This window comes from Nannospalax galili, unplaced genomic scaffold (assembly GCF_000622305.1).
Source record: "Nannospalax galili isolate Female #2095 unplaced genomic scaffold, S.galili_v1.0 scaffold7, whole genome shotgun sequence".
NCBI classification, from domain to species: domain Eukaryota; kingdom Metazoa; phylum Chordata; class Mammalia; order Rodentia; family Spalacidae; genus Nannospalax; species Nannospalax galili.
The window spans coordinates 12,080,152-12,091,195 of NW_008359081.1; positions in this window are offsets into that span (position 1 = coordinate 12,080,152).

The following is an 11,044-nucleotide window of genomic DNA, read 5'->3' on the forward strand; positions in this document are numbered from 1 at the left end:
TGGCGCAGGGCCCAAACTAGGAGTATAGAACGGCGGGGGAGGGGATGGAAGGGTGAATATTGCTTAGGTAGTCCCGGCGCGGAGAGCTGCGCTATAGACTTATCCCAAGAGGCCTGAGGATAGTAGTGCAGGCTAGGAGAGTTAGCCGGTGGTGCAGGCCCAGGGAAGCAGAGAGAGGTGAGGGCGGGGCCAGGACCAGAAGTGGTGCTCCTGGAGCCCAAGAAAGGGACTGAGTTTCTCTGGGTGTGAAGGGTCAGGAAGCAGTATTGGTTCCCCAGGTGTCTGGGGCCCCGAGACTAGGAATGGCGCAGGGCCCAAACTAGGAGTATAGAACGGCGAGGCGGGGGATGGAAGGGTGAATGTCGCTTAGGGAGTCCCGGCGCCGAGAGCTGCGCTATAGACTTACCCCAAGAGGCCTGAGGATAGTCTCAAATTTATTTTTTGGATTTAATGACCACATGATTAGAAGAAGCTTCATTACATTACAGCTTCAACATATTCAGTAACAATTTCCAGAGCAAGGATAAATCTCTTTCAAAAGTGGCTGTGAAATTTTAGGTTCACAGTTGAATTAATACAGTTATACAATATTGAACTCACTATAAACCATGTAAGATATAAAATTGAATGAGGTTTTACACTTTAAAGAAGATCTCCATTTTATTTTAAAATATGCTGTTTCCTACATTTTTAATGCTACTAACACTTAGATGTTTGCACGTATGTCTTCAATCTCTATGTATCTGATTATTACTAGTCACAGTCCATTACACACAGATCCATGGCTCCTGAGTATGGATATAAAGTCATCAGGTAGATTTCACTGGTAATGTGTATCACCTCTACTAATTAACATGAAGTAAATTTTTATGCTTCCTCCTCAAATATAAATCTTTTTCTTCAATTTGTTGATTTCTTTGTGTGTGTATCATACAGAACATCCCACACAACTTTATTCATCTATACACCCACTTCCCAAATGGCATTCTTCCATAGCTCCCCCCAACACATACTGGATCCCATATACTCTGTCATCCCTGTTACTGTCCACTGTGTTGTCAGTGCATTCCCCAGGGCTTGTCTGTCTGCTGAATCTAGTCAGGCTACCTAGAGATCCCTGCTTTAGGAAGATCAGCTGTTCCTCATCTAGCAGCAATCAGTTGTCAATATTCCTTTAGATAAGATTGGGGTCTGCTGTTCATTTTCCCAGTTTTATGCAGGGTTACTGTCTGGGAGTCTTTTGGGACACCCTGGCCAATAACTCAAAGGAAGGTATCACCTGTCTGGCATTGTTTCTTGTTATGTACTCTTTAGCTATATATATGGACACTTAGAAATTATATTGACTCCATTAATCTTTGGTTATACTTTCCTTTTGGGTGGTTAAGATGCTAAAATTTTCCCAGATAAACCAATTTATTTTTACTCTTAAGGTCGTTTGAGGATCTGTTCCTCAAGGGTCACAAGGGGTTGGGAGGAACCCCTAGCCCCATTCTTTTACCAGGTCTGTCTGTAAAGATAAGTCAAAGTCCTGCTCGACCATGACTGGCTCCACATGGAAGTATGGAGGAAATGTTTCCTCTGTGTTTTCCCTCCTCTTTGTAGACTGGACACTGGTTCAGGTCCATTTGGTGGGGTCTCCATGGCCTCCTTGATCAAGAGGACAGGTGACTCACCACACTTACAGGACATTTTAAGAGATGCTCATAGTCCGCTGGATCTTTGTCAACCTAGGAAGGAAAGAAGCAAAAACTGTCCTTTATGTCCCTCTGTCCAAATTAGTATAGGCCTCATAGTATGTCTGTTAAACATCCAAGAAGGTTAGTTCCACCAGTCTGGTACTTTTAATTACCATGTGCCATGTAGATAAATTTTGGGCAAAGACCAAACGTTCTCAGATAAACCTTGCCTAGACATATATTACATTTTTTGATCTGGATGTATGGATAATTTGTCAGTAGGTTGTTGAACTAAACGTATTTTTAAAACAATGCTCTGGAAACTTTGGAAGGAGACTCTGGGATGTCACTAAATCTACCACTCATGGTTAGATAATAGCTACCATAACCACAAACAACTAAAAGTACCCTAGCATGCAGCTTATGGTCTTATTTGATATTAGAGATGGAAGAATAAGGCATTCTGTTCAAGACCACATAAAATAATAAAGTTTCATGGATATATTTTAATTATAGGAAAAAGTATGATATTTTCCAAAATGTGGTATTTTGGGTAAATGATAGCCAGTATTTATCAATATTAATGGATCATTTACTTCATGTAGATTTGTCAATAAATTCAGATGTCTTTACGTTATTCTCCAGAAGCCACAGAATGAACTTAATTCAATAACTCACCTAGAAGAAATAAAATCAAATACCAAAAATACCAATTTAAGACGTAACATGTCTCAAGATAATATTAACATAAAGGACCAAGAGTTATTAAAATTTAAATGTGTCTGGATACAAAATTCCTTTTTATTTCTGAGTTGTACCTTCACAATGGGATTTCTTCCAAAGAGTTTGTCTGGTTCTAATGTTGTAGGAAAGAGACTAAGTCAAAATTTATTCAATAGCTCTTCTAATGATTTTTTTTGTCCTTTTGAACCCTATGGACTGTAATTGAGATACAAAATCATTTTCAAGCTACTGCATAGTTTAATTTGTTTCATTTCTATATTATAAATCCAGTTTTTTAGTATATCACATAATCCCCATTAACTTTACTTAATGTTAGGTAGTGTCAGATTACACAGGCCTTATAAGTCAATTTAATAAGGTAAAATTTTATCTGAAGAAATATGTGTTAGTAATAATAAATAATGGCTCTGAACATTCAAACACTTACAAATTTTTATGCTGTTACATGGATGGCCTTATTCAATTTTTATGCCAACCACATAAGATACATACTATTAGTTGACTTTACAAAGAAGTGAAGATTATTTTTTTCTAACTCAAATAAGGTCATAAACCACAAATGGCCAAATGATATTTCAACACGACCTATTTGAATACACAAATCACACTCCTAACAGTTGCCTTAGGAATTTTATGCACCTCTCTGTTACATATGTAATATGAAAATTCTACAGTAACTATAAAAAGAAAAAAATATTTTTCTTCATATAATATTCACTGTCTTTGAGTTGAATTATTAATTTAAAACTATGTACATGAAAGCTCAAATAATACCTTTAAAATATTTCAATCATCACATTTATGTGGTAAAGTTTGACAATTCAATATTGTACATAGTGCATATTGATCAAATCAGAGTAATTATCATCTGTTCTCAAAGGTTTAGGTGTTCTGTATGTGTGCTTATGTGTGGAAGTATTCTATATGTGTGCTTATGGATAGAAGAAAATGTTTGTGGACATTCTTCTGGAGGCCATGAACAATGTTGAGTTTAATTCCTCAGGCATCATACCCATTTGTTGGTTGAGACAGAGCCTCTCACTGGCCTGGATCTCACCAAGTAGGCTATGCTGACCATCAAGCCAGCACTAGAACTCCATCTAACTCCTTTCCCATGTTTAGGAATGTAAGTTCATGTGATAATGCCCAGCTTTTTTCACTCTTTCATGTGGATTCTGGGGATCAAATTCAGCTTTTCATACTAGCAAGTCAAGCACTTTACCAACTGAGTAATAGCTCCAGTCAAACATATTGCTTCCTAGTACAGTTTAAAATTTCGATGTACTGGGAAGTTAGGAGTTTTCTCTAGGTTTGATTTTTGGAGTCAGATCTTGAGAAAGTCTGTTGGAGAAATGAGACCAAGTAGGATCAGTGTCTACAAAACTGAAAAGAGGGACTGGAGAGAAGGTTCAGTGGTTAGGAGCACTGGCAGCTTTTGCAGAGAACCTGGGTTTGGTTCTGAGCATCCACACAGTGGCTAACAATCCCCAGTAACTCCCATTACAGGGCATTTGTCGTCCTCCTTTGGCATTTGTAGAGATTGCATGCATAAGTGCACTTTAGTGCACTCAGGCAAAACACTCATACACCTAAAATAAAAATAATAAATAAAACAAAATTTTAAAAAGTCTGAGGAAGAAATTGGGATTGGACAGTGGGAGAAGCCTGTGTGGTGATTCCTTAAATGAAAATTATAATCATAACATTTAAAAAGTATTGGCTCCCCCATCAATATCTTCAATACCAATATTTTATTTTCATACACTAGAGTCTTCTCAAAACTGATGTTACTTAGTGTAGGGTTAGAATGATACATGTGGAAGACACATACTCAAGACTTATGACACTTCTTACTGTATGCCAAGAGATGTAATATATCATGATTTTTCTCTTACTTTTCAGGTGATAGCATACCTCAAAAAGTAGATGGAACATTAAACTTATTCCAGAAACTTCACTAAGTTTACCTTGTAAACTCTTAATTTTTTTGATTTATTTATTTTTAAGTGAATGAATTTATTGCCTGCATGTATGTAAGTGCACCAAGTCCTGTATTGCCTATGGGGGACAGAAGATGGTATCAGATTCCCTGGATCTGAAGTTATGGATGGTTGTTAGCCCCCATGTGGGTGCTGAGATTTGAACCCATGTCTTCTACAAGAGCAGCCAGTGGTCTTAACCACTGAGCAATCTTTCCAGTCCCTACCTTGTACAATCTTGAGAACATGTATATCACCAGATAATATGTCTACTATCCATTGTTTTCTCATTCAAATTTATTAACAAAATGTCATAATGGGTCACTATTGTATTTAGGGGGATTTCCAGACAGTTTATCTGTCTCTGAATTATATTGTATGAAAGGGAAAATATTTCAAACATAATGTGTAGCAAAAGGAAAATTTGTTCAAGGCTTAGATTAATGCAATAGATATTGATATTTTGATAATATAAAAGGAGAAATATCCTAGTTTGTTGCCAATATCTCCTTGTTTCTAGGTATTCCATTCTAATTAATCATTCAGAGACTCAAACCTCCTTGTTTGCCACTCTTAGAATTCTGACACGTCATAATCAGCTTTATGTGGCTATCATTAGTTAAGCTAATTCACATGTCTTTATTTTATTTCATCCTATCGTGGGTGCTAATGCAGATTTATTAATATGTAAAGTTTATCAACTTGTATTGATAAAATATGTAAGGATATTGGAAAGAATTATCAGATTAAAATTTTATTCCAGTAACACATTCCAGAGCAAGGATACATCTCTTTCAAAATTGGCTGTAAATTTTTAGGTTCACAGTTGAATTAATACAGTTATACAATATTGAACTCAGTATAAACCTTGTAAAACATGAAATTGAACGAGTATTTACCCTTTAAAGAAGATTTCCATTTCATTTTAAAATATTTTGTTTCCTTCATTTTAATGCTACTAACACTTAGATATTTACACATGTGTCTTTAATCTCTATGTGTCTGATTATTACTAGTCACATTCGGTTATACTTGGATCCTTAGTATCTGAGTATAGATAGGGTACTGAATATGTTAAAGCTGTAATGAAATGCTTCTTTAAAATAATAATAATGATTCTTCAAAGCATTAAATATTGCTCCTTATTAACTAGTAGATGTGAAAAGCATTACCATTGAGATCTACCTGATGACTTTATATCCATGCTCAGGTGCCAAGGATCTCAGAAAATAACCGACTGTGACTAGTAATAATTAGATATATAGAGATTAGAAATGCATGTGCAAACATCTAAGTGTTTATTGCATTAAAATGATTTTTTCTGTATGAAACCATATATTTTACAAATGAAATGGAGATCTTTTTTAAAGGTTAAAACCTCATTCAATTTATGTCTTATAGGGTTTATACTGAGTACAATATTGTATAACTGTATTAATTCAACTGTAAACCTAAAAATTTGCCACCAGTTTTGAAAGAGATGCAGCTTAGCTCTGGAAATTGTTATTGAATATGTCACTGCTGTTGTAATGAAATGCTTCTTCTAATTATGTGGTTATTAAATAATTTTTAAATATTATTTCAACACAAGCAAGAGTATATGACAAACCTGTAAGGAACATCATACTCAGTGAGGAAAAAAATAAGAACATTTCATCTAAGATATAGAATGAAACAAAGACACTGACTTTATTCATTCCTTTTTTTTTTTTTAAATGTGTCTGGTTTGCCTACATGTCTGTAAGTGCTGTCATGCAATACCCAACGAAACCAGAAGAGGGCATCAGATCCTTTGAATCCGCAGATGATGGCTTTTAGCTGCCATGTGGGTGCTGGAAATCAAATTGCCAAGAGTAGCTTGTACTCTTAACCATTGAGCCATTTCTCAAGCCCCTCTTTCTTAATATATTGCTCAAAGTCATAGCTACAGCGACTGGAGAAATGACTCAGCAGTAAGGAACACTGGCTACTCTTGCAGAGGCCCTGCATTCAGTTTCCAGCACCCACATTGCAGCTAAAACCGTCTGTAACTCTAGTTCCAGGGGAATTCAAAGCCCTGTTCTGACCACAGTGCGTATTGCACCAGATGGGTACACCTACCTCCATGCAGGCAATACATTCATGCATATAAAAAAAAATAAAAATAATTAAGTATTTTAAAATTCATAGCTACAACATTAAATAATGAAATACATATATGAGAGGAAAATATCAAAGTATATCAATTTTAAGAAATAAATAATATAAATATGTGTGTGTCAGAAAGCTGTAGAACAAGCAACTAAAAAATCAGCATACATGTTTATTGCTGTACTACACATCCCCAGGAAACACAACCAATCTAGATGTCTATCTACAGACAAATGGATAAAGAAAATGTAATAAATGTACACAATGGAATTTTAGCCACTAATGAATAAAAATGAAATTGGACATTTCCAGGGAGTAGATTTAAGAGTAAATCATTATATTAAGTTAAATAAACCAGACTCAGAATGATAACATATTTTCTCTTATATACAGACCCTAGGTTTTAATTTTTAAATGTGTGGTAGTGTGTGTAAGCTCTGAAATGGGAGAGCATACCTTAAGACAGAAGAATGAAAAAAGAAAGAAATGACAATGTAATAGATATGGCATGAGAGATGAAGTGGAGGAGCAGGTACTGAGACTGGGAGGAGAGCAGCAATATTGGGGCACAGGATGAAGAACAGAGCATGTGTGAAAATACCACAATGAACTCTATTATCTTGCATGCTAACAACAACAGCAACAACAACTAATTAAAAACTGTAAGGAATGATCACATGGAAGAAGTTAAATATTAATATGATTAAAAGAAGAAAGACATTACAAAATTTCTTACTGTAAAATGTCTTTAAATTATTTTTATATTAAATTATATAAGATTATTATGATATCTTGATGTAATGAAATGTTTTATTTATTTTTATTTTAAGTGAATTTTGGCAAATTTTGCTTAATATATTTTCATCATATTTATACATTTTAAACTTTGTTTTCATTTTTATTCTATGTGTGTGAATGTATTACCTGGATGTATGTAAGTGCTCTTGTGTCATGCAGTGCCCATGGAGGACAGAAAAATGCATTAAATCCTCACCTAAGGTTGGAGCTTCTTATCCACTTCCCCACTTCTATGCTGGAATTTGGTCTAAGTTGAGTTTACACTGTATTGTGCATACTCTTCCAATTGCTGTAAATTCATTGAGTAACTTCCATGCTTTCTGGAAACTTCTGTTTCCTTGCAGTCTTCCACCACCCCTGGCTCTTAGAGTCTGTCTGCCCACTATTCTACAACGGTCCCTGAGTCTTGGTTGGCAGAGGTTTTGTATAGGTATTCTACACAGTCCCTGAGTCTTGGTTGGCAGAGGTTTTGTATAGGTATTCTACAGGGACAGGAACTCTGCAGTCTCTTGTTCGGTACCCTTTGACAAGTTGTGGTTTTCTGTGTTAATCATCATCTTTTGTATGAGCAAACTTTGCTGGTGAGGCTTGGGGAATGTCTTAATCTTCTTAATCTTCTTTCCTCCCCCCATTCTCTGAGCCTTAGAAGTAGATGCTTCATTTTATATATGTCACTTAGAGCTGGGCATTGCAGTTATTCTTTGTGTTTGCCCAGTTGTGGAGCTCTGTAATAATTTCCATCTGTTGCAAAAAGAAACTTTCTTGATGAGTAGTGAGAGGTACTCACTCAGTTATTTGGATAACTGAGAAATCACATTGGTCTAGGGATGTGACAAAACTAGGCTTTTCTCTAGGAGGTATGACCACTCCAGCTACGTGAATTTGGTGATGTTTACAGTACCACATGATTTGACTATCATTGAGAGGACCATAATTCCAATTAGATAGCTGTTCATTTTCCCCAAGATAAAAATGCCACTACTGTACCATTAGAAATTATTTCCTGGGTTGGTTGTTTTTGTGGTTCAGAGACTTTACAGCTAAATTGGATCACTAAGTGCTTTTCTCCCTTGGAAGTTTGCATAGTATTTTAATTCAGTGGGAGCTATTCTTCAGGCAGGTTTCCATGTCAGTTCCAGCACCATTTCTCTAAGTCCTGTGTCCAAATTGTGTCCTTTCTTCAGCAAAAGGATCTTTCCTTCCAGTTCTGAGTCAGTCAAGGACTGTGTCAATAGCCAGTGTTATTTTGGGGTCTCCTGTTATAACCTAACCAACAACTTGTAGGGAGGTTTACCCTGCCTGGCATTGTGTTTCTTGTATAGCATTAAGCTATACATGTGCATGCACGTGCACACACACACACACACACACACACACACACATTGCACGTGTGTTTTTCAGTAGGCTTTTGAATTAATACATTTTGCTCCAGTTTGTCACATTACTTAATGTAACAAGATATTTTGAAGAACAGATATAAAATCATTTTAATACAAATATGAATACATGAAATGTCAGGATTATCTTTGAAGCTTCTGAAACTTAATATATGAGAAATGTACAGTGACTAGAACATTTCAAAAGTCTTTCAGAAGTCCAGGAGGATTGGAGAAGGCCTGTTATCCCAGCACCCACAGACTAAGGCAGGAGAGCCAGGAATTCCTCACACCCTGGACTACACAGTGACTTCAAAGCAAGTGTGAGTTACACAGCAAACCTTGTTTTAAAAAAATATATCATTTTAGGGCTGGAGAGATAACTCAGTGGTTAAGCTCCTGCAGTGGACTTGGGTTCGATTCCCAGCTTTACATGGTTACTAACAACCGTCTTTGTCTAGTTCCAGGTGATCCAACAGTCTCTTCTGGCCTTTTCAGGCATTGCATGGCACAGGGGCACTTACAAACATGCAGAAAAAACATTCATATGTACAAAATGAAATAAATACATTAAAAATACTTTTAGAAGGCACTTGAGGAATAGGCTCAAGAACCTGAAAAATGGGGTGTTGCTCAGCTATCAATGAAAATTTTTTTCTACTTCTACATTTCTCTTATTTAAAATGTTTAAGTGCCGTTTTTATAGTTCAAACTATTCTCCTTGCATTACTTCTATTATGCATAATATGATTAATTGATCATTATTCATTTTCAGTGCATATGCATCATAGCAGGAAACATAGAAATTACTTATTATTAAATTTTATGCATGATTCAGTATCATTGTAAAAAGTGACCAGTATAGAAATAATATGAGTGGTGGCTTTGATCAAAGAGCAGAATCAAAAGGTAAATGCACTTGCCATGCAGGCCAGAGGATTTGAATTCAATTCCTAGAACATACAGTGTAAGGACAGAACTCACTCCTGAAAGTTGTCCTTTGACCTCCACAGATGTGCTGTTTTCAATGAATGTGCACACCTGTACACATACACAAAACACTCAAATATAATAAATAAAATTGATTTAAAAAATTATCAAAGTATATTAATGTATGACAGTGTCATAATGAGATAGTATTTTTAGAATTAGTATATACTAATATGAAGAAGAAATATAAAATTTTGGAATATAATGGAACAAATTATTTGAAAATAAAACAATGTTATTTTAAAGTTGTGAGGCAAATGAAACTTCTTTAATGTATATTTGTTGATATTTTGTTCACTTCATATAATAGATCCTAACCATATTTAGAACCCTTCCCCCATCTGCACCCACCATAGACTCCCCCTGTCACTGGATTTCATGCATTCTGTCATACATGTTATGGCCTACCTAGTCAAGAATTTGTACCCAGATGTCCCTTTGTGATAGCTCTCATACTTCTAGTGGAAACTATGCAAGCTGCTAAGGGAGAAAATCAAACAATAGTCCAACCCAGCCCTAAAGCCTAATAACCACAACAACTAGCACAGAGAACTATTTCTATCGGTGCAGTAGTGGCACTTTTATCCAGGGGGTAATCAACAGCTATCTAAGTTGACTTAAAGCCCTCTCAATGGGAAGGGAACTCATGGGTGGCACTGTAAATATAGCCAAATACACATACCTGGAGAGGTCATAGATCCTAAAGAAAACGATATCTTGTCATATCTCTGGACATATGAAATTTCTTACTGCATGCTAATACTGATTTTTGTATGTACAAACAAGTATATTGCACACCACACATCGAAGAAGCTTATTTTTGCAACAGATGAAACAACCTCTTATAATAGCTCACTTACATTGCTTACTCTTATAATAGTAGAATACATGTAATAAACTACTTATATATTTATCTGTGAATATATGTGAGTGTTTGTATCTTCTGCCTATATACAATTTTTGTCCCTTTATCCAATGAAGAAAAAAAAACTAGAGATATTTTGCATTTTTATAGCATTCGTTGAAGGAGTATCATTTAAAAGATTTATGCCTGAAAAAATTACTCTCAGTGTATGCTTTTGATGCAAGCGATTGTCTCAAACTTTTGCACTCAATAAATTCACCTGACACAGCTTCTTCATTGACTTGAAATTTAAGTGACTTGAAATTTAAGGGAGTATTTCACAATTTGTTCTGCACTAGACACTGTAGATTTGCTATATTTCAACCTGACTTTTGAGACATAATTTGTTCAAATGAAGATAAATTACACCTATCTCATTTTTGGCATTTCTTCACTTCAGAATTCCCTTATCTATTGATATATCTGAATTTTATTCCATTATGT